The sequence below is a fragment of the Numida meleagris genome, chromosome 13, assembly GCF_002078875.1.
Source record: "Numida meleagris isolate 19003 breed g44 Domestic line chromosome 13, NumMel1.0, whole genome shotgun sequence".
Classification (NCBI taxonomy): Eukaryota; Metazoa; Chordata; class Aves; order Galliformes; family Numididae; genus Numida; species Numida meleagris.
This window is the reverse complement of record NC_034421.1, coordinates 241,023-260,200: the sequence shown is the minus strand read 5'-3', so window position 1 is coordinate 260,200 and position 19,178 is coordinate 241,023. Positions and strand designations below refer to the sequence as shown.

Genomic DNA, 19,178 nt, shown 5'->3' with positions numbered 1-19,178 from the left:
AAGGAGAACAAGAGAAAAAAGGGAGAACGCTATTTGTTACTGTGGCCCAATTTGAGAGCTGAAATAGACCAATTGAGAAAACAGTGTTCCTTTTCACTGCATAGCAATTTAACACAGACATTAAATGCACATTCAAAATCCTATTCATTTACAAACATCAATGTTTGCAATGCTCTGTCAAATCAATAGATTTTTTCCTATTCATTTGGTATCCTGTTGCAATAGGTTAACTGAGATTTTTTTTTCCTAATGTGAATTTCTGAGCCTTGTTTTTAAAAGAATTTTGTTTGCTGTGGACAAATGCAGGAAGTAGTGGCTTCAACATGTCTCATTCAAAATTAATTCTAAATTTTACAGCTTGAACTTTTTATATATATTGGTTTGCTTTAGAAACACACTTCAAGAGAAACTAATGATTTGACAAAAATAGAGAGACTTGCATACAAATCAAAGGGAAGAATCTAAATACACCCAAAAAGTGATGGGACTACAACAAAAATTCACTTACAATGAGGTTTATCCTGAAAGGACTTTCACAAAACTATTTGTTTCACTGCTGTTCTTACCTGTGCATTAGGCAGTATAGAAGTTTCCAGCTCACAGTGTTAGATTATTTCTAAGCTCTTTAATATCAATGCAGACATCTAATGCCGCCTCTTATCCCCCTAAGAAATAAAGCAATCCTAATTTATTTCTCATTAAAGATGCATTGTACCACTAATCAGCTAAAGGTGTTTTACTTGAAGCTTCTGAAATTTATTTTTAAGTCTTCAACATTTTAATTGCTTTGCTTTGCCCTTGGGTTCCTAGAATTTAAATATAAACACACAACTTCCTCTGTAACTAAAATGTAACCCATGAAATTTCTGTACTCTTAAACATTACAGCAACACAAATTTATGTGCTTACATTTATTGCTACTGTTTCTGGTCTTCTTCTTCCCCTTTCCCCACTTTTTTTTTCCCCCCCTTTTTTATTAAGCATCTAAGAAAATAATTCTTCCCTTAATTGTCCTCAAAAAGTAGTTACAACTGCTATGGTTTGGGATACTTAACTGCTCCCTGGCTTTTGAGTATGCCTCAGTTTCTCTTCCCTATTATACATACTCCGGGAAGAAGATCCAGCTGCACTAGCCATAAGTCAACAGATACGCCCTGGTTAAAACAATCTGGATAATGAAGGTCTCAGGACCTCAGGGAAACAGGTTTCTGCTATAATCATAGAATCATAAAGGTAGGAAAAGACCTCTAAGATCATCTAGTCCAACCATCAACACATCACCACCATGCCCACTAAACCATCTCTCTCAGTGCCACATCTTCCCTTTTCTTGAACACCTCCAGGGACGGTGACTCTACCACCTCCTGGGCAGCCTGTTCCAATATCTCACCACTCTTCCTGATAAGAAATTTTTCCTAATATCCAACAGAAACTTTCCCTGGCACAACCTCTCATCCTACTGCTAGTTACCTGGGAGAAGAGGCTGACCCCCACCTTGCTACATCCTCCTTTCAAGGAGGTTCCCCTGAGCCTCCTCAACTCCAGACTAAACAATCTCAGTTCTCTCAGCTGCTCCACATAAGATTTGTGTTCCGGACTGACCCTTCACAGCTTTGTTGCCTTTCTTTGGACACACTTCAGGGCCTCAATGTCTTTCTTGTCGTGAAGGGCCCAGAACTGAACGCAGCACTTGAACTGCAGCCTCATCAGAGCTGAGTACAGGAAGATGAACACTTACCTCCCTGCTCCTGCTGGCTGCGCTGTTTCTGATACAGGCCACCATGCCCTTGGCCTGCACGGCCACCTGAGCATACTGCTGGCTCATGTTCAGCCGGCTGTTGACTAGCACTCCCAGATCCTTCTCCAGCATGCAGTTTTCTAGCCACTCAGCTCCAAGCTTGTACTACTGCATGGGGTTGCTGCAACTAAAGTGCAGGATCCGGCACTTGGTCTTCATGAACTTCATACCACTGGCCTCAGCCCACCAATCCAGCTTATCCAGATCCCTCTGTAGAGCCTTCCTACTCTCGTGCAGATCAACACTTCCTCCCAGTTTGGAGTTATCTACGAATTTACTGATAGTGCACTCTATCCCCTCATCCAGATCATCAGTGAAGACATTGGTAACATATATAATAAGTAGATGTGGTCTAAATTAATTGCGAAGAAGAATAAGAAATTATTTAAGGTCCTTTTTACCCGTATATTCATTAGGATAAAATTTTGCTGTTATTTTGTTTTCCAAGCACAGGAAAGACACTGTCATAAAATTTCAATTATGCAGTCCCTGCAATGATATTCAAAGACATGCTATTCCTAAACAAACTTGCCACTATTCAAAGATTCCGTTGTAAGGAGAGCTGGCAATGCAAACTCCAGGATGTGTGATCCAGGGGCATTATTTCAGTGTTTCCTACAATGTTAGAAGGTGTAAGCCACTTCACTTTGAGCTGCCAACTGCAGTCGAGGTCTTAGAAATTTCATTTTTACACCAAGATCTGCTGAATAGCAATCCTAGTTTTAATCAAATCTGGTGTAGATTCAGTCCTCTTGGGGACTTAAACATAGCAAAGATATTGTTTCTTAACTAGGACATTGCCTGACAGAGCCTTAGCAGAAAAAAACTGCAGCTGGCTGTAAACCAGGGAACATAATCAAGACAGAGACCTGAGAGAGACTGAGAGTACAGATCTACAATCAAATGAGTTAACCACAGCTGGTGCCTGGACTATAGAGGCTAAACTCATGTTTTTAAGTAAAGCTAGCTAATGCTGGAATTAGTTTGCTCATTTAGCTAGAGCAATTGATTATTCAAGCCAGGTATTTCTTTGCTGAAAAATGTCTATTTACCTCCTTGTATCAGGTACAGTGCAGATTCTGACTGATCTTTCCACAAAGCTCACTGGTGGCTTCTTACTGCTTCAGCTACCACTACACAATGGATATTTAATTGTTCCTCCCATTAACCCTGAATAAATGACATCTTAAGTGAGGTCTGTTAATGAGACAGAGATCAAATCGATACTTGAAGACAGCACGTTAAAAATGACATGTCATAGTTCACTCACAGTAGTAGTGTTAGTACACTTCTAACGTTACTAATTGTTGAATATTGCTGCTTATTACTTATTATTAAAAAACAAAGGGAATGATTTGGCAAATAATAGGAGCAATTTTTCATTTTAATGAATCATTAATTTAATGTGTTTTAGAAGAATTATGTCTCTTCTTACCCCGAAACATTGTGAAGATATCTAGGACTGTATCCTAGTGAGGAAAAACAGTTCTGAAAGTGTCATCAAGTATGTAACTTCTTTAATGTAATAAGTAAGGATAAGGTCTACTTCCAGTCTTCTGACTTTACAGTATTATGTACTGAAAGAGAAGATGGCAATTTTTTCTTATCCTTCTTTATATAAGTTTAGCAAGCAGGAGATAAATTGCTGCAATTTATTTTGATCTCGTCTCTTTCTGGTGTGCCTCAATCACTGTTTTATGTCTTTCTTCTCAGATGTTTATCTCTTTTTCCTTTTTAAATCTGTGTTAATAGCAAGCTATAGAAATATGCCATTGCAAGAAGTTTTTGTATTAGAACAATGAAGCATGGACTTGTCAAAATTACTGCATGCATTTAGGGAAACTAGCTGCAATTAAACTACTAATTATAATTTAAGATTAATTAAATGACTAACAAAAAAGATTGCATCTTTGTTTTTCAGCACTGACCAGGCAGCCTTCTCTGGCCTTGTATGTGAACCGCCTGATACTGTACAAGGCCACAGGAAAGAGTTCATCTAAACAAAGTCATTTGATTTCTTAAAAAAAAATGCATGAATGTGGGGAAGCTTCAGTTTGGAGTCTCTCCTTCAGCAAAAATTGTCAAGGTAAAAGAGGAACATATACCTAAAATACGCATTTTTAAAATGCAATAAAAAACTAGCAAGTATATAGTGCATCCATCAGTATCATTTATTTCTCAGCTGGGGAAACTCAGCCTTTTTCTTCAATGTTTATGCTCATCCTTGACTCATTTTTTTAAGGCTGTCAGAAAAATGTATTATGACCAGTGTTCCCATTGCAGGAACTTAAAAGAGCCTCCAGTTGTGTGTAGGAACTCTTACAAGAAGGTACACTGAAGCATCACAGACGTAATAGTGTATCTTGAGTTTCCAGGAGGTTCTCACTTTATGGATTCAGACACAAATGGCATCAACTTAGATTCAATACCATTATTTTATCTCCAGAACCAGCGTGGGGAACTGTCCAGCCAGCTCTCCATATTTGGAGGCTTAATAATGAAGAAAGAAGAAAGGATAGATCAACAGACTGTTTTTTTTCCCACAGACTAAACCTTCCCTGAAAACAGGTACCATGACAGTAACGTATTATCGAGTATTCAAGTACATTGCACCTTTTTATCACCTCAGCCCTGTGAAGCTAATATTTCAGTGATGAGTACTGAACAAGATGTGACTAATGCAATTTAATGCACTTAGAAGTCTTGATAAAAATAACCATTTATCAAAGAAAGCTTTTTAGTAAAAAAAAAAATCTTTATGAGTTTGAATATTCTTACAGCCTTTGCAAAGTAAAACCAAGTTTCACTGAAATTAAGACTTTAAAAGCCTTCAGAAACATTATTCAAAAACATTTTGATGTGCTGGAATTGTTAGCCACTTTTTAAGTGACATCAAAGGAGGAAGAAATTAAAATCTTAGTAATACTTCAAAATATCCTAATTTGAGTACTTGACCTGGTATCAAACTGTATGGAAGACTTGGATTCAGAAATGTGAGACTGTCATCATCTCTGCTCCTGGACATTAAATTTCCTTAAGCACAGTGTAAAAGAAGCAAAGGAACTGGGAAATTTTAATATCTAATATTTAGCATCAACCAAAATATGTAGAAGGGGTTTGATTTCCTTACCTTAGTTGTAAATTAGAACATTATTACTCTGAACTAAGGTTTATCAAATGTTACACGAATGTTATTGAACATATTTCCTAATATGTGTTGAACAAATTCTTGGATAAGTTATTTGCAGTGTCTTATGTATGGGGTAACACTGATTCACTTTAGAATAAGGACAATACATTCTTCAAACAATCATATTGTGGATTTTGAGATATTAACTAATTCATTCAAGCATTTTCACCTAGAACTTGTCAGAAAACACAACTGCTCCCTTTACCCTATAGGGAATGTCCAGTCTCATGTCTAAAGGGCACCACTATTAGCCAAAATCTAGGATACTTGTTTGGCTAATTAGCTTTTATTAAGAGCAGTAGCCATTCAAAGAACAGAATGTTCCAGTTCTAAGCAAAAAAGTACCAGTTCCAGGACTATAAAATTGCTTCCTTGGCCTCTGCAAACTTCTGAACTTTTCATCTATTTAGTGATAGGTGGAATAAACAAAGGCCACCTCAGAATCAAGAAAAAAAGTTGGACAGCAAGGCTATATTAAGCAAGCTACAGAACAGCAATAAAAGGATAGCTTTTTAATTATGTTTTGTATTTGTATGTATAAATTTACGCAGACACATACATACATAATCTGAACAACTGAAATGTAAATTTAACACCACCTTTCTGTTAGCTGATCATAACGTTATGATACTGTTCGTAATTGTGTCTGGATACTGCTTTTCATTGTTGAACTCTTTCTTAAGGTTCCTGTGCTTATTCTACAGGATATAGTGCAAGAGAAAACTAGTGAGCAATTTCAACTCTTCAAAATCCTTCAAAATTATTCAAAATCCAAAAAGTTCACAGAAAACACAACCTATACAAGCTTATATACAAAGGGCTACATTTTAAACTTGTATTTGATTGAAAAAGGTCTTTGAATGTTGAGCAATTTTGAAAGTCTCTAATTAGCTGTGAATGATCCTATAACATGTCATATTCAGTAAATTCATTATTAGAACTTGCCTTCACCTTTATGTATAAATCACACTGTATGTTAACAAAGCACCAGGGAGGTGCACTTCAGGTTGAGTGTTGCACCCATCACATCCTTTTGACTTCATCCTCAACAGCATGTTTTTCACTTTATAGTGGAAGAAACTGTTTAAGAGAAACGTAGAGCAAAACATCAAAATACTGCTTTGAGACATCAAATACGCTACAGATCGCTTCCCTCTGCCCAACCTACAGCTTGGTCAATTTGGTTCACGGGTTTACAATATTTGTTCTCAAAGAAAGAGGTCCCTACCCCTCAAGAGTGCTCCACAGCTGAAGTCAATGGGTAAATCATGATGAACATCTGTTAGGATTAATAGTTTAGTACAAAGTGCATCTCTGGTCCTCTGAACTGCCTGACAGCAGAGTACTCTTTATCCTCCTATAAGCAGGGGAGATTTGTAGAAGTAAGCATATGGAGGAAGAAAGCAGGAGGAAAATTATTTTTGTACTTCTGTTCTTTTAAACCTATTCTAAGATAGAGAGAGCCTCTACAACGTTTCCATCCAGCACAATGTACTCGAGACGTTTCTATCAGCTATCGTACTTTGCATGATCATTGCAGAAAGGCCCAGCTGAAAGTTTCCACACTGGTATTGATTTAACTTTTCATGAGCTTACGCATTGTAAAAATTATCCTGAAGCTCTTTTCAACATGTTTGTCTCAAGAAAAGCAGATCTGATAATTCACTTACAGCAGATAACAATTTTCAGTAAACACTTCTTTTTCTTTCCACTCTAGGTAACGTAATACAACTAAAGAATTCTGGATGATTGAGTGAGTTGCAGAACAAAAGCATTTGTTCAAAAGATTGAATCCTCAGTCAAAATGAGGCATGGATTTTAAAAGCAACAGGCAACATTAATGACTCTCTATTGCTGAGTGCATCCTGATCATACGGGAGAATTGCGTAATTTGCTCCTATTTAAGAAGACCTGTTTTTCACCACAATTGTGGTTGTAAGAATTTGTAGCCTGAAGCACTTATTTCTGTGCCAACAACCAACGTGCTTTTCATCTCTCCACAATTCCATCCAGCTGAAGGAAGGCTGAAGAGAGAAAATAAGGTTCACATATGTTTCTAGGAAGGATAATGGAGAAATTTCACCAGTCAAATTGCCAAAAATTCAGTGTCTTTCAGAGTATTACTCAGTATTACTACCTAGTGGAAGATTTTGGGGAGCAATGGAAAAAGGGGATTTCTTATCTTAGGCAGAAAAAAAAAAAAAAAAGATTTGCCAAATACTTCACAATTTTTAAGGTTCCCGTGAAAAATATTTGTTGTTTTTTCATTCTGTTCCAGTAAATAATTGACCAGGTTTTAAAAGTCAGTTGAGTGCCCGCTATACCTACTGGTTGCTGTAATTCTCTCACACTGAAGTGCTTCAGTCAAAACAGAACTCTCTGAGGAAAAGGCTCAGTGAACAATGATGATGTTATGTAGTCTGAAAAGTTACTGAACTGCACCCTAACACAGCTGCCAGACTCTGCCACACTTTAAAGGCTGTTGCAACCTCAGTGCTCTACTGTAAATACCAGGAGAGCATCAGAGTAACTAACGCTTTTTAAGATGGTCAATAACTGCAACAGCTATGTAAAGCAAAAGAACAGGAATTGAAGTGGCTAACTGCAGGTTACTTTGTCTGTGATTACATCTTACTAAATCCTACAGCGCAGTATCTTCAATTCTTTAAAAGTCAGTTATTTTTACATTGCAAGGAAAGGGAAAAAAACGGATTTATGTCAGAAAGATGGCACTTTCAACAGCAAATGTTGGCACAAAGATTTAAATGTATCAAAAAATATTTGTACATTTCTGCTTTCAAATACCCATCTTCAGACATTTTAGTTTTTATTTGAACAGAGGATGACCTGCAGTATTACTAAGTTGACTGAGAATTATAGGGCAGGAGCTCAGGAAAAAGTAATTTTGGCAACCATCCATTAGGATGAACCTAATCACTGGCCTTCAAATAGCTTTCCCCTTTGTGTATAGAAGAACTCCCAGAATGTAGTATTATCCGAACTAAATATGGAAAAAAGAAGTCATCTAAGGATGCAGTTAATCTGGAACTCCAATTCTAATCTGATTTGAACATTGACTACAATCACAACTAAATTAAAAATTCCTGGGAAATTTGACTACTTTGGATTCTGGAAAAACAATGCCACCATAGTATTTCAAGGTCCTGTTTAGATATTATCTCACTGATTTGATCTATCATAATTTTAAAATAATGACAACTTTTCTTGGCTGCTTGGACAATAAAATCAAACTGGGTTACTTTCTTTGTTGTAACAGTTATACGAAACAAAGATTAAGAAAGTAAAATTAACTTGTTTCAGACACACTGTAATAAATGGTATGTCCTATGTACATATCCTAAATCACAATCAGACTAATTATACTTCCATAATCTTCCACATTGCGTAATCTCTTTCATGACAACTTTTTAATTCAATACTTTTTTTTTTTGTAAAATACAAATGAAATACATGTACTATTTTTACAGTCAGTTCAAGATTTCATAATACTATATGTTAAACTTTCTATCCAACATATTAAATCCTGGTATCCTGTGGAGACTTAATCACATTAGAGCTCTAAGTATACCTAATACTTCTATTTATTGACATGCTAGGGAAAAAGAAGTAACCTTAGCTCACTGACATAATTTCATGCTCATACACCAACTAGACAACTGTCACATGGTGGCTAGTTATGCTGCTCTTCACATCGCTATTGAGTAAAATATTAATATGCATACAAGTCTCAAGTTAAAGGTTTGCCAGTCATCTTTGTTTGCAGAATTCCATTAGAAACAATAAAAATCCTAAGAATTTCAGGCTCTACGATGCAGACCCCTGTCCAAGATAAATGATGACAGATCTTTGATCCCTGAAATGGCTGAATTAACAAGCAAATGAAAGCATAACCTAACACAGCTGTTCAGAATTATATCAAAGAATGTGGCCGCTGTGTGTACTTTTTGGATCTCTGTGAACATAGTTCTGATATTTACTTATTAACATATCAGAAGTATTCTAGAGGCAACAGAACATTGCCTAGTACTAAATACTAATGGACTTCTGCATAGTGTTTCATACATTCAGACACACTTTGTTCATACGTCAAATATCAAAACATAGAAAATTCTATTTTGAAAGGGACATTTGGAGGTCACCTGTCCAAATCCTACTCAAACCACGTACTTAAGATGAAATATGCACATAGCATCCTGTTCCCCTGACACCTAGCATAAAGTATTTATGAAAAATAAAATCTCATTTTGGCACCCTCTGATCATATTTCCACTGACTGTTCAACTTTGTCAGAGAAAATGCAATGACTCACCAAACTGGTAACCATGCTATTTCACAGCCTTTTGCTTACTGATCTTTAAGCCCTGCTGGCAAACAGGAACAAAAAACAAAAAATATCAGAAGTCCCAACATCTACAATGACCTGAAATTTTACCCTGATAATTTCATTCCACTTGATAACAAAGTTTTAAGTCCTTCATAGAAAATGGAGACAAGGTTATTTGGTAAGAATCTACTTGTTAGCAAATTATTTTTATTCATATCATTAAAACTGGTCATTCTGATTTGTTCAAAGAGAACACCAGTCTGATCTACTGATCACAGTTTTTGTATATCCAATGTTCTCCGTTTTCAGAATGCATAAATCCAAGTATTAAAAAGAGAGATATAATTGCTTCCACATTTTCTCATTCTAGGAGATGTTTGCAGACAAACAAATTTTTTGGCTGCCAGATCTTTTTTAAGATTTAATATGAGGATTTTGCACAGAGCCACTTATCTCTCATGACACTTACAGTCACTATGGCTAGAATCGGACTCCATTAAGGGCATGCCTTAAATACTCCTTGAGGAATTCTGACTGGCTTTCTTCTCCAATGAACTTTTCTTAGAAAAAACATACATATGCAAAAAGAGAAATGAAGGAACCCTGGAGTTTTTTTGAATGGTTGTTTTGGGGTGGTTTTGTTTTGGTTGTTGGTTGGTTTTTTGTTGTTTTTTTTTAGGAGTTCATTTGTTTGGTTTTGCTGCTGTTTGTTTTATTAGATTTCTCTTGGGTTTTTTTTTGTTTTTTTTTTTTTTGTTTTTTTTTTTGTTTTTTTTTGAGGTGGGGAGAGGGAGGAATTGTTCATTTGTTTCTTATTTGTCTGGTTTTCTTTGCATGAAATACAAAGGAGAAATAATCAGCCACAGGAAAAGGGCGCTCTTCTCTATAGGGTGTTTGCCCACATACAAGATAACGTTAAAATTCCCCAATAATAACCAAGTTTATAGATGAGGTTCCAAGACCTTGTTACTTGACACATTCTTTCCAAGGTAATTTTCATTCCCAGAGGCAAAAAACAAACTTTTTTTGGAAAATGTTTGCATTCTTGTTGATACAAATTTGCTGTAGAAAAGTGCAGTCTCTCCCAACTGCAGCTTCCCATCTCTGCCAATAATTCTCAGCATGGCACAGGTGGGAAGAGCAGAGCTTGTAGTGTTGTGTGCCCCGTTTTCAAACAAAGACAAAGAGGCTGCAGCCTTGAGACATGCTACTGAGTATCACATAATCTTTTCTCTTGTTTCAATACCTGGGGATCACTTGCTACAGAGTCAAACCTTTCAGTTACTCTAGCATTTGTATTAATACTGCCGCAATTACCATAACCCAGATGAAGAAACAACAGTAGCCTACGGACTAAGCTTACAGAAGGAAAAACAAACAAACAAAACACCCCAAAACATCAGTCAGTTCCTGCCGTTGCTGACCAATATATACAGCCCAAAAGCTGTTCTGCTTGGGTAGGGAAAGGGGAGATGTTCCTTGACATGTTTCTTTGAAATAATTCAGTATCAATCTTAGCTTTTATTTTTTGAAGTTTCTGATCCCAGTATTAGTCTAAAATAACCTGCAGATGTCATCTGAATGCAGAATACTAGCTCATAACACCTCAAAATAATAATAATAACGTAAAGAACATTCTTTAAAATGCTTGAGTGGATTATGATTTTGGGGACCTGACTCATTCTTTTTTTGATACAGCATTCTCAAGTCATTTGCTTGCAAACGTTCAGGCATAGCATGTCAAATTGAGTAGGAGCAGGAAAGATATTCTCATGCCCAATAATTTTCTTATTCAATAAACATTTCTCACCTGCAGGATTTTCTGTCAAGGCATATCATACATTTACTCTCTTTAGATACTACTAATTGTATTTTTGGACTTCCTCCCACTTCTTATTTCTGAAACCCAGAATGATGGATAAAACATTCCATAGCTGTTTTACTCAAGCCTTAACTCCAGAGATGCTTTCAAGATGATCTTATACCATCAGCTGGTTTCCCTTGAAAGGTATTTGTCAGCTGAATATTCATCAAAATTTCTTCCTGCCTAATCAAAGAGTATCCTGAGATCTTTTCTGAAAGAGGAACACATTCCTAGTCAATTATGCAGTACTATACATCCTTTATAAATGTTTCTTTTAGTATGTCAAGCTCAGCTTATTTCTGATGTAGTGCTTTTGTTATATTTGTACTTAAAAACTGTGCACTCAGAAGTCAAGGAGCTTGAGCTATATAATCAAATCTAACATAGGAGTACTACCTCAACAATAATTCGTTGCTGTGCAAACAAATTTATAAAATACAAAATCTATAGCACCAACTTGCTGTACAAGTCATAATACACATAAAATTCTAAAATAACTTATTCTTGCTATGCTGGAACACAACACATCATTTCATAGTATTACATATTTACCATCCCATCAAAGACAAAATATGTGGCTCAGTAGAATTTGTGAGATTGTTACATTGAAATCTGAATTTCATGTTCTGTCTTTTCCATTTTACCCTTTTTCACAAACAACAATCCCTAAGTCAATGCTGTCTATATAATTCCAATGAATTTGCTTTTACTACCAGGAATTCAAACAGCAAACGAGAAAGCTTAAGAGTAATCTCAGTATCTGATCATTTACCTTCTTACTGCTATTCTTATCAAACTCTTGTAACAATCAATAAGCTCCTTATTATCATAAGGTAATAAATTCCTTAATGCTCTCCCACCTATATTCTTGCCCCAGGACATAACAAAAGATACTTAGTCCATATATACATTAGTAATTACATTCCCTAATGCAGCCTCCTAGTGTCAGTGCAAGTCAGACCTGCACAGTACACCATGGATTTCTCTCTGCAACTGCAAAGGCTTGTCTCTGTCTACTAAGATCTATGTTTGTTTTCAGCATTTATTAGTCATACTGAATGCTGCACGTTTCACATACAAAAAGTATTTATTTTTATTTTAAGTCTGCATAGGATAAACACTATATTTCTCTCAGTTAAAAAATTCCGGTAAACAACAGGGAAATGACCTACATTTTATTTGAAAATCACATAGTTCACAATTCCATTAATTTGGATTTTTTTCCAGTTATAAGTGAGAACTTGTTTTGGAGAATTCATGTGGTAATATTTAGCACTAACTAAAATTTTGTCTGTCTGGAGAGCACACACAAAGACACACTAAGCTCTTGTAAATGACAGCATTGCTTTCAAGAGCCTCAGGTTAGGATGATGGTCCTGAAGATGATTGTGAAGGCAACATCATGCATGTATGTCTTGGAGCTACTAGAGGTACTAAGTACCAAAAAGAATCAATTATAGCAAGAGGCAATAACTTAACTGATCACTTCTTTTAAGACAACAACAGCCTTATAGGTTAAACAAGCTCTAAGACAGGTAGCTATTAGGCCATTATATGAATATTACAACAATAATACGAAGATAATAAGAATAGACTGGTATTTCTATCAAAACATGAGCCTTGAAAAGCCTTTACTTTCCTCACATGATATGGATGGTGTGGCAAACCACTGTTTAACAGTGTGCACAGAGATGTTACATTAGTGTTGGCCTTTGAAAATTTCTTCACTGTGAGTGGGTAACCAAAGCATCCATGGCCTTTGGAAGGCTTCTCCCCACAACACAAATAGAAAGATTGGGAATATTTTAAATTTGTAGCAAATACATCCCTGCAGCTTGTGCTCCATTTGCTGCATGTAAATTTCAACTTAAGTTGGGAAAATCTCATGTTTATTACCTTTTCTTCCTCTGTCCTGGACTCCACATGACATCTTTAAGTCTATGCCATTGCCACAGGCAATGTAAGGTCAATGCTATTACAAAATTATTATAAGCCAAGGAGTTTGGTCAGTTTAAAGGCTCTTATCACTTCCCTGGACCAGAAGCTCCAGGGAACAACTCTCAGCATTAGGTTTAATACTTCAAGGGATACCAGATCCTGATACCCATACGATATTGATGTTAAATCCAGTTAACTCCATTAGTATGCTTTTAGTGTGCTTTATTTAACTTCCTGCTTTCTTGACAGGTGAACTATTTATATATAGTTTATATATACTATTTATGTAATAGTATATATATATATAATATAAAATATATATATATATAAATAATAGAATAGTCTATGTTATATAATTTATATAAAATACATATTTATATATATATACTATTTATATATTTTATATACTATTTATATACATTACTTTGAGTTGATACTGACTTATTTTATGCTCCTAGATAATTTTCCTTTGACAATGAAAATAACTGAAAACATGTGGAACATAAACACATCACAAGTTTGAAAGGTCATCTAAACAAATAGTAGATCATAAGGGATTGTGAGGGATAGCCTGTACACATTTTATGGCTGTTTCACTGAATGTTTCTGTCTTTCATCGTTATCTCACTTTGGATAATTTTCTTACACAAAGTACACTGAGTACAAAAGGAGGCAAAACCCATAATTTCTCTTATGACAGCAGCCATCAAATTTGGAGGGAAGTCTTTGAGGATGCTTCCCAGAAAGAAGTTGTTTGAAAATACAGCATTTGAAAAGCATCTAACCAGCAATTGTCACAGCAGTAAGATTTTATATAAGGCAGCAGCCAGAAAAAAAAAATCCCTTGGCAGTTATAACATCAAGTTTGTTCACAGTCCTGTTCTTAATTGGCACAATATAATAAATATGCAAATTTAGTAGTTGTTAATGACAGCAGTTATTTCCCACTTTTGCTATAAAACCCAACAGAGTTACTGCTATATGTAGCTGTTGTTTAGCTTGCACATAAGACCCATTACAAATATTCTCATTTTCCTGAACTTCTTCATCTGGTTATGAATTTGTTTCCTATAAAAGAGTGCCAGATCAGTGTCATAGGATTCTTAACATAAGCACAGCAACAGCAGCAAAAATCAGGATCTACTTCTCTTCTGCAGTGCTCCCTAAGGAACTATGTCTGATGACTCAGACACCTAACTACTTGTTTATAGTGTTTGTATGCACGAAGCTGTGGGAAATGATAAAAGCTGGTACCTGGGGGTAAAGGAAGAAGAAAATAGAAAGATGACTGATCAAAGCAAATATTTCTGCCAGCTTGATTATTAAAAGGAACAGAAACAAAAAAAGAAGTTCTAGGTCACTTGCAGCAACACTTATCAAGAGTGACTGACTGGAAATTCATTGCATGGTAAAGCAGTCTGCCTAAAGAATAGACATTAGGCCGTATTGCCTTTCACACATATGCTCCTCGGTCAAATCTCATTCACCCTGTCTGCAGCCATCAGAATCTGCCATCAAATTAGCAGATACCGGCAGTCCCTTTCCAATTCAAAGGAGAAAAAATTCAACATGAACTCAGTAGGTAATGGAAAGACTGGAGTGGAAGGAGTTTCTCCCTGTCTTCACACTGAGGTCACACAGTTGTTAGAGGCATATCTTGCTACCTGTTAAAAATGTTTTCCAGAAAAATGCTAGTTAGTGATGCAGGGAACAGTGAAGCCATCTCCCCGCTAAGAATTCACGTAGCATAGAGAGACAGCATGCAGATGGCCTAAGGAAAACACAAGGACATTGTAGTGCAGTGTAAGATTCTTCCGTTCAAATCCTAACACCATTGTGTTGAGAAACAATATCTCAGTGGAACTAACAGAAAACAAAGACTGCAGCAATGCCATTGCACAGCCACCCAACAAGATGCTTTTTGCATTTTGACTAACACTGGTGTTGTGACCAACAACAGAACTCCCAAGGAATGGACTGAGAAACAGAAAGCAGCAGTCTCATTGCGTTCTCCTGCAGTGTGGGGTTTCGTTATCCTCAATCAGTGGATCCACACAACCAAATCAATTTAGTGTACTTACCAACAAGCATGTACTGAAGTTGAAAAAAGGAGTTTAACTTGCAGGAATATTTCCCCAGTACACTTCAGCATAAAACTGTGACAAGATACAAAGTTTGAAAGTGCTGTCGCAGACAGCAAGGAATTTGGACAATCAAAGACACGAAACACAATCCCCATAGTATAACCAAACACTCAGATTTCCACATAGCTTACAAGACGTAGGGAACTGTCTACAAAAAATTATTCTCCTAACACTTATAAGAAAAGTAAATTCCTTGATGGAAACACCTAATTTCTGTTATTTCACCTAAAAAGAATTTGCAAGAGAAAGTGAAGTTTCTTGAGGATAAGATAAAAGAAATCCCAAGTAAGATGTATACATTTGCCAAGTATTTAAAAATATAATATTAAGGACATACCAGGAGTCTCTTGGAACCTGTAACTTTCTGAGAAAAACAGAGACGGTCTGCCTTGAAGTATTAAACATACCAACATTTCCATTACTAATGAGTCTGAGAATTGGAAGAAAACATTTTACAGTGTAACTGCTACAGAGATGAATAAACAAATATGATTTGATATCTTTGTAGACTGGAGTCCAAAGCAAGATGTTATAATTTTGGCATAAGGGAAGCAATGATGATTATAGCACAACCTTTAATGTCTGCCCTCACATAATCTTGTCTTCTCCCTTCCATTTTCTCTTTTTTGTCATCTCTCTAGTATGCTGTCATCAGAAACACCACTCTGTGATTATAAATTTCAATTAATATCAACACCGATAAACAGTTGTTGCAACAAAATGTTTTATAACAAGCTGTAGATCCATTTTTCCATTTTCCCTTTTTCCTAAATATCTTACTACAAATTGTGACATAGATAAAATATTTGCATTCGTTTTGGGGCTGCAGACTTCCTGTTTTTATGTAAATATGAAATAGAAGACTAGAGGAGTTAAAAACATGATGGCTGGAAAGGAAGAGGAATATGAGGTAATAGAGATTTACATTTTACAATACATTCAGATGGACAAGAAGGGATTTAAATCTAGATATTTCCTTACCTTTTTTCTCCCACCTCCCCAGAAGTGAAAATTTCCATCACGCATTTCCCCTTTACAACTTCTGTTTGCTATTTACTGTTGAATAATAAGAAAATAGGGCTAATGGCAGGCATACGACATCGCAGTTCACTGTTTTGAAAATCTAATATCTGGGATTAAGTTCACTTGTTAAAAAAAGTAGTATAAACAGCAGAGAAGTGGGTTTTCTATGTACAGAAAGTGTGGAGACGACAGGTGGAATTGTGTCTTCTACAGAGGAGTCATCCCACTGTCTATTTAATTTAGGTACAGGGGAGAGATCAGATGGGAAAATGACCACAATGAGCACAACCTCTACCTTCAACACAGGAGAATTAGGAAGAAAACAAGCATACAGTCCTGGATTACTGTAAAGGAAGACAGAAGGACACAGCAGCAGTAATGCATGCAATAATTGCCCATGTTAAACATGTGCATAACCCAGCAGTCAGTGTCTGAATCTCTGAACTTCCCTACAGCTAACATTCAAGAAATATGCACTGTTCTACCTTTCTTCTCCTATTTAAATTTTACATTCTCTACTTTAATCAAGTTCACTCATTACCCAACAGCTTGGCAAGGATTCCTGCTTCCGCTAATTAAAGACATACACACACACATCCAACACAAGCTTGCACATAGACTGTTTTCCTCCAAGCCCTTGCAGCTCTGTGAGAGTCAGGAACGCAAACACCTACACTTCACAAGAGACACAGCTATAATGATCAAAAACATTCACAACCAGTGTGTACAAATACAACTCATCAATACTCACTGAGAAAATATGGCCTGTGACTATCTCTGCTCCCTGAATCATAATGGAAGAATTATCCTCCCACAACTAAAAGTAACAGAAACTAATAATGTATTCACTGTATCTTTTCTAAGTGCAATTTATTTTTTCTTGTTTTTTTTTAATTTTTTGAGGGTTTTCTCTCTTATCTGACTTCCCTGCATGCTCACACTATTTTCTTAATTAAACCACCCATGGTTACCTTACTGGTTTGGAGCATGCAGCTATCACTTAAAACAACGAGGGATTCTTGTATGTTTGTTCTTGGTGCGTTACTTTTGTTCGTTTTTTGTTGTTTTTTTTAAAACAAAAAACAGTGCTATTAACAGACACCATGAACCTGAAACTCATGGCATCTTCTTGTTCCATAGCAATTACAGTGCAGATCACCAACAAATAACAAGCTACGAAAGACATTCTAGCCTATTTTATTGCAGACAGTGGAGAGTTCTGTTCCCTGACATGTTTTGGGAACTAATTAAGTAGCTTCCTCTTGGTTTGAACAGAGATTATTATCTATTAACTTCACATAAGGAGGAGTTGTGTTCATTTTTTCAAGGACAGAAGTTCTCCGAAAGCCTTCACAATGAAAGAAGGTGAGGGTCATATTTCTCCCGGAAGTATTTCTCCTAAATTGCTCTCCAGTTTCATAGAATCATAGAATCACCGAGGTTGGAAAAGACCTACAAGATCATCCAGTTCAACCATCCACCTATCACCAATAGTTCTTTTTTCCCATAGAAATTTACAGCTCAAGCATAGAGTTGCCTATATCTAACGTATATTTTATTCCTGATAAAGAAACAGATATTCAACAAAATGACAATGGCGGGGAAAATTGCTTACAGGGCTTTGTAAAAAACGTGGTTACATCGTTGTATAATTTCCTACTATCAGACAGCACTTCTCTCGCATAGGATTGGGAACATAGAGACTTGGTTTATTTGCAACCTTTTCTACTTTCATGTCACAGACATCGTAAATAAAGCAGGCTCTGCATGAGATGCTGTCGACAAAGCAGAATTTCTTAAAGGAATAACATCTTCCATAATACATTACAACGTGATGTAAGCCTTGAATAAAAATACACTATCACAAGTTAGGAACAACAATACACTCTATTATCTGAGACCTTAATGACAACAGGATTTAGTAGTTAGAGTGAAGGATTAGGAAATGATATTTACAAATCCTTTTCCTTACTACTGACTTTCTCCTTACCCACAGTATTTGTGGGCTCATTTTCACAGACAGTCGACTTAATGCACTCTCATATGTAATTCCAGGAAAGGCATTCATCTCCAGTCAACGTTCTCCATTCTATCAGAAGTAGAGTTCAGCTGTATTTATCTGGATGATGGGTGTTATACCGACAAATGAAAACACATCAGATAGGCAGACTGCTAGCACATACATGTAATATGCTTAAGAATTAAGAAGGGCTATTATCTGAAGTTGTATTAAAAATGATGATTGAATTTTGTTCCACACCACAAATTGAGTATTTTGTGAGGGCTGGAAACATCAGATACATAGTTACAAAATTTGATTTTTATTTATTTGAGTGGTGAGTGCTGCTGAAATACAGTACCAAGAAAGAACTCAGAGGCAAAAAAGCACCCAGTCTTTCTGTGATGCATAGATAATAATTTTGAAAAGGCAAGAGGTTTAGATGGTTTCCAAGCTTGCTGAGTGTCCCTATCAGTAGCAGCAATGCATATTTAGAAATGAGTAGTCACTGTCAGTCTTCAAAACTAATGACGTTAATTCAATTATTTTGCTATGGACTTTGTAAAACGAAACAAAGCCTTTGCAAATGAGCTGATGACATTAACAGTGAAAGCAGTGTGCTCTCCATGACTTACATACAAAGGATAGCTTTGCTGCTCTAATACGTTTAAAACCGGAGATTGCATCCAAAACTTTCTAATTTGCTAGTGCTTGTGTTCAAAGCAACAGGATTTCAGATGTCTGATCAGTATGTTCTAAGAGTAGGTCTCAGATAAAGCAGCGCTATCATATTTTGGACTTTTGGTGTATTTTTTTACTCCTCTCAGTGGCACGTGGTGTAAATTGAATGAATACTAGCAAAAACTATTTAAATTTT

The 19,178-nt window shown here is 36.1% G+C and overlaps 1 long non-coding RNA gene across 1 annotated transcript in view; it reads right to left on the bottom strand.

The window, feature by feature from the left end:
- LOC110405689 overlaps positions 1 to 19,178 on the bottom strand; it is an 82,635-nt gene that overhangs the window by 62,710 nt on the left and 747 nt on the right. The window lies entirely within an intron of this gene.